The sequence below is a fragment of the Indicator indicator genome, chromosome 15, assembly GCF_027791375.1.
Source record: "Indicator indicator isolate 239-I01 chromosome 15, UM_Iind_1.1, whole genome shotgun sequence".
Classification (NCBI taxonomy): domain Eukaryota; kingdom Metazoa; phylum Chordata; class Aves; order Piciformes; family Indicatoridae; genus Indicator; species Indicator indicator.
This window is the reverse complement of record NC_072024.1, coordinates 12279574-12286095: the sequence shown is the minus strand read 5'-3', so window position 1 is coordinate 12286095 and position 6522 is coordinate 12279574.

Genomic DNA, 6522 nt, shown 5'->3' with positions numbered 1-6522 from the left:
GCTTCTAATTAGAGTTAACAACAGATCTTACTGAACCTCAAATCTAGTAACTTGGAAACTTTAAGGTGTTGTGAATGTCTAGTAGTACTGCAGAATATTTTCACTTGACAAGGGGGACACTTGCTGAGCTTCTTGGTGTTGCTTTGCTGCAGAGCTCTGGGGAGTTAATTGTTCTTGTCTCATAGAAATAGTTCGTTGAGCTTCCTGCTTGCTGTCACTTATGCAGCAGTGACCTTGAGTGGCACTGCCAAAATGCTGCATTGCCTGCAAGTTTGCCTTGCAAGTCACATGTTATAATTAGATGTAAAATAGACATAGTAGTAGTGTAGAAGTGACCTTAATCTAAGTTGACATGGAAGAACCAGAGACTCACCTGAGCTGGTTTGAAAAGTGAAGGGGGATTTGGAAACAGCTAGTAGCTGGTGGTTTGTTAAACAGACTTTGCACAGTCTGAAAACTGAAATGAAACTTTGTAAACAAATCATTCACCAGAACCTGACTGGTAATGGCACAGTTTCCCTGGGTAGCTGTATTCTAGAGGAAGGCCAGGAGGAAACAAGCCTGAATTTACTATTAGTAAGCAGTAATTGAGTTTTATTTCAAATTCAGCTTTGATTTGCAGGTTCAGGTTAATTGATCAATAATTACCACTTCATATCTGTAACAGTGTGCTAATTGCAGATGTTCCATGTGTCAAACTTGCCCAGGCTGTCAGCTCTTTATAAGCAACACTTTGCAAGTGTTGAGCATTCTAGCAAGAGCAGTATTTTAAGTGAACATGTTGCTTGTGTATTGGTAGGCTCACATGTGAAGTAAAAGGTGTCATGACAACAAGACTTAATTAGAAGCTAAAATTGTAAGCTTGACAGTAGGTGTTAGAGGAAAAAAGGTAGAATCGGAGAAGCAAAAAAAAAAATATCTGTAAAAGCCAAATAAGTATCCCTGAATGTAGAGTCTGACATTGTTTTTTTTCCAGTCTTTTTTTTTTTTTGTTTGCCCTAACTGAACTAAATAAGTAGAATGGCTTCCTACTAAAGTCCTTTCTAAAGTATCTTCTCGAGTATTCTGCACCTGGAGCCTAGCTGTTATGTCGCCCTAAATGCTCAAGCTGTCAGTTCTCCCAAGTACTGGGGCCATATTGTCTCTCATTCTCAAAGCCCTCTTTTGCTTAGCAATTTTGAAGCTTGTATCTTAGTAATGCATTGTTTATAAAACTAAATTTTGACAAATTGCAGGCCCAGTGTAGTGGCCAGTGTGGGGTGAAATTCCTGCTGCCATCCTGAAAAGGCTTTTGCCTGTTTCGTTACATTTTGACTTCAACAGTTTCTGCTGCCTCGCCCTCTGACAAACTTGCAGAGAGTGATGGATGTTCTGGTGCAATGAGGTGTAACAGCTGGGTTGTTGGCTTGATAAAAGAACTGCAAGAAACAGACATCAGTTTACACAAGCTGATTAAATGATTCTCTAGCTGCAGGTAGTAAGCACTAGCACTTTCTCTATACCTATTTGTTTGCCTGAGTGACAAGAGCAGACACTTAAAACTGCAGGGAGAGCTTTTGATTGTTAAGCTACATATGCAGACATTTATGTAAGTGCTACGTATGTTCATCTTCAGTTTTCAGACTTGCTTTGATGGGCACTCATCTAGTGCTGGTCGAGTTTAGAGTGCTCTCAAACAATCTTCCCTCTAGCTAACAAGGAACAGATGCTCTGTCCTGAAATTCATTTGCTCCAAGTCATTAGGGAGTTTGGGTAGCAGAGACTCAAGCAGTGGCATTAAAGGCAAAGTGGTGTTTACATTTCTCTTGTCATAAACCATTTTCTGTGTACTTAAAATACTCTGATATTTATTCATACTATAATACCAGGAACCTTTTATAGGCTGCAAGTTAGAAATGCTCAGCTCACTGAAGTTGCTCTTAGCTGAAGCAATGTAGATCACTGTTAATTATGGCACTCAGCTTTGAAACAGTGGCTAAACAGCAAAGCTGTATGTTTTCTGTTTATTTTTTTTTATTATTATTTTATTGGTGGAATTTTTTCTATTGAGCTCTAGGAGTGGTTATGATTGTAGTTCCTGTAAACATGGAAAGCACTTAATCATCAAATTAGTATATGGGTTTCCACATAGCATGAATTTTAATTATATTTTGAGCACTGTAATTTGTCTTGAGTAATACGAGCAACTAGGTGGCCTGTGCAAGAACTGTGGGGCAAGTCAGAGACAAAAGGGGGAGATGGATATTCTGTAATAAGACTTGAAATGCCAGAATAAGGCATAAAATGTATTTCCTGTGTAACTGTACTGTTTAAAGCTTCAGATTCCCTTTGGAATGGCTTTTGACAAAGACTCAAAGTGTCTAGCTTTCTTCAGCACATCTCAAACACTGGAAGAAAACTGAAACATTTCTCTTTTAGCTCTAAAGTAAAGTTCCTCTCTGTTTACATCTTGCATTTACCAACCTTTCCCCAAATATTTGCAAAGGAAAAATTCCTACATGTGCCTTAGAGGTGGGAACAGCAGAGGGAGGAAAGGTCAAGTGTTCTAACGAAAAATAAACAGTGGATCTAATGAAGTAAAGCACTTTTTTTTCCTGGGTTTGTAGCATTATATAATCTATTCTCAAGGTTGTAATTCAAGTAAATGAAGAGACAGGTTAAGAACTCCTTGAACAACCTTTTGCACCTGGCAGTACAAAGTGCGTGTTGTGTGTGACTGAAGATCTTCACCTCTGCTAAGGTAACATGAGCTCAAGAATTTGGAGACGAATTGCATATTTTCCAGTGCTACCTCTAAAAATAGTAGCTATCCTTTAAGGTAATTTCTTTGCATGGCAAAAAACAAGCACGGTCCTGTGCTCAAGTGTTGTAATAAGTGGTTTGGGAGGCAGCACTAATTGCCTGTTAATTGGAAGGCAAGATAGAAAATGCCATCTGTTTATTTTGCAGAGCCAATGTCACTGCTCTGCTGGTTTACCTGTACTTCCTTTTGGACCAGCAAGCGTGACAGTCACATTTGTGTGTGCATTGTGGTGCTGGCACTGCAAAAACACCAAAACCAGCAGCAAGATCTGCAGCAGAAGGATGATCTTTTTGTCTAGAGATTCAAGTAGAGAGAGAGAGTTTGGAGGGGTTTTGAGCTATAGTATTTTCTATTAGCCTTTTTGTTTAAATAACTCGCCACACTTAAGAGTGCTTAGAATCAAAACATTGTGGAGGTGAAAATCTAAAACATTTGCTTTGATTCCTAAATGGAAAGAGTTGCCTTAATGAAGTTTTGGAAAGATTTACATTGTGTGTAATCACTTACAGCTTTTTGTTCACTGAAAGGTCAAAAGTAATATTTAATATAAGCAATATAGTTTACTTACTAGTAAAAATCACTTACTGCAGTCTCCTTTTGTTTCCTGAAGTACAAGAGTAGGGGAGTTTATGTACAATGTCTTAAAAGGAATTCTGTCTTCAAAAGAAATCATTTTGTCTCCCTCTCTCCAGCCAAGTCCTCTAAGATGGTTTTGACTCCTCTGTTTCTGTTGCTCTGTGTAGTGTGCCTACTAGTTGTAGGTACAAGTTGTAACACAGTGTGCTGAGAACAAGGGTTTGTGATCCTAAAAGTGTCTGGGCAAGAAACTCCTTGTAAGTGCTGTTGTTGGGGTTTGCTTCTAACAGAGGATGATAGCTGTAGGTAAATGCTGGCAGGGTTCACCACCACCTTGCCTTATAGAAATGTGGCTCTTGGAAACCTGGCACTGACTTCCTTACGTAATCTTCCCTTTGACATGCTCTGACTTGGGGTTTGCGTAGTGTGTGGGTGGAGGGCAATTTAGAGCACTGATGGGGTCTGAACTATTGCAGATGGTGATTGAGTGGAAGTCTTGTGCTGGCATTGTGCTTTGGCAGGAGGAGGGCAAAGGCTGGGCAGAAGAGGAAAGAATTGGTAGGGGTGGGAAGGGTTGGCTTCATCTGTCTCTTCTACTTTACCTCAAGCAGGAAGAAAAATCATGGTAAAGCCTCTACCAGCCTGTGCTTAAACCCTATGCTGGGGCTGTATCAGCTGGGTTTGCTGCTAGGTAATTGTGCTCCTTCTACCCAGGGTGCTGGGCCATCTTGTTTAAACTACACTGGTATCTAGAAAGGTTGGACCAGATGATCAGCAAGTGAGTGGACTGGGAAGCAAAGATTTTTACCATGCACTGTTCCCTCCATTTGCAGGCAGCACTTCTCTCAGCCTGACTCACTCTGTTCCTCTACCAGTCTGTCCCCCTTGATAAAGATTGTTGCCTACCCTCTGGGATATGAGGTCTTCCAATTCTCTCTCTCTATCCTAAATAGGAGGTCACTGTATTTTCCTGGAGCAAATGCCTGTACATAATTCTCTTCCCCTGCCATTTTCCAGGCTTTCAATGGCAGCTGTCATCTCCCCATTGCTCTTGAATGTTAATTTTACTGACCTTTGTCAATCCTCTCCCAGCTGAGAGAGGAGCTTTAGAAGGATTATTCCTCAAGGTGATTAAAGGTGTTACTCAGTTGCTTTGTTGGCATCTCTATAACGTTCAAGGGCCAGGCAGGTGAAGAAAGTCCAACTGCCACCCATGTAAGGTGAAGCACTGCTAACAGCCCCTTTCCTTCAGGCTCTGCTTTGTCTCTCCCCTTTAGTAAAGGATTTGTTTCTAAATTAGGAAGCCTAAAATTCTGCTATTGAGATGTTCACATTTAAATTATTCCCCTTTCTGGAGGGGCTTAAGTTCACCTCACTGACCCTGGCTCTTATAAAACATGTTTGTGTCCTCTGCTTGGCTTTGCTTATCAGGGCAGTGGCAGTAAAGGTTAGAACTTTGCTGCATCTCTCATCTGTGGTGTGACTGTTGGTTACTTAACATCTCTGAGGGTAAGCATATATTGCATGGGTGAGAGGATTAGTTGCTGTTTGCACAGCATTTTGAAGTTATAAAACAAGAGTGTTAAGAGCAGTGTCACTGACAGGATTTGATCGATGCAGATCTATTTCTGGCTGATTGCCAGCACTTGTGTTAGGCATTGTTAGGGGCCCTATGAGAAACTGAATTCCTAGATTTCCCTATTCAAATTCTAACAAGCAAGGTGAGATAGCTTAATCTTGGCTGGCATTCAGGTGCCCACCAAGCTGCACTCTGCCTCCTCAGCAGGACAGGGGAAGAAAACAGAATGAAAAAGTTCATGGATTGATGTAAGGACAGGGAGACTACTCCCCAGTTGCTGTCACATGCAAAACAGCCTCCACTTGGAGAAAGCTAATTTAACTCACTGCTGTTTTATACCAGAGTAAGGTAGTGAGAAACAAAAATAACATTTAAACCAACTTCACTCCCAGGTCTTCTACCTCCTCCCCAGAGGGACAGGGTAATGGGAGATGGAGAGTTGTGGTTAGGTCGTAACACTACCTCCCCAGCTCCTTCCCCACACTGTTCTCATACTCCAACATGGGATCCTTCCCAGGGGAGGTAGAGTCCTTCACAAACTTCTCCACTATGGGTCCTTCCCACACTTAGACACTTAGGTTTACACTTTAGCCTTCAATCTCTGTTTTAATATGAAGTGCAATAAGTAGTTAACACTTTATAGCTGGGTTTTTATGGTTTGGCATTTTTCTTGTGGTCCTGCTATTGTCCAGAATATTAATAGGGCAGAGCTGTTAACTTTTTGTGTGGCACCATCTGTGCATTGCTGCAGTATTCCAAGAGCCTGTACTTGTAATCAGGGATTAAACTATCTTTGCAATTCATCCTAGTGCTGTGTGATAGCAAGCATAGATTGGTGCTGAAATTGCAGAAGGCTGTTGAGCCTTGTGTTTCTTCCAATGCAGTAGAACAGACAGCTGCATTTGTCAGACACTGAGAAATAAATACATCTCTAAATCCAAAAAATTCTGAGGATAAGTTCCTTAGTAGAGCTTGGGCCTATTTCCTTCATGTGATTTTCTTCTGAAAAAGAAAATTAAAAAAAGATGGATTTCAGCACACTTTGTTACCATTATTTCTATTTGGTTGGGGTTTTGTATAACGAGATAAAAAAACAAAACGTTTTTCCGTCTCTAAACCTAACAATCTGGATTAGTTGCTTATGCTTGTCCATCCCCTTGCAAATATCTGTCATGTTGTTTTACTTGGAGGTCTTTTATTTTTTTTGAGATTTAATAGCTCAAGAAAAGAGAATCAGGGAGGGAGAAGCATAAGGCAAAGGACTGATGTAAATGTAACTGTCCCCCAAAGCCTTCTGTTTTGTACCAAGACTTGAGCAATACATTATGCAGTAGAGAGAGGCCACATTCATCTCTTGGGTCAGCATTATGGCCTTTTCCACAGTCTTACTGGAGGCAGCACTGTGGAACTGCCTCCACTGGTGGAGATGACTTGATGGGTTAAGCTATGGAGTGCTCACTTTGCTGCTTTCTCATTGCTTCTGTGCTGCAAGCAGATGATTAACTACCCCAAAGATCAAAATCATTTTTCCAACTAGCCCTAAAAATAATACCATACATTTAAA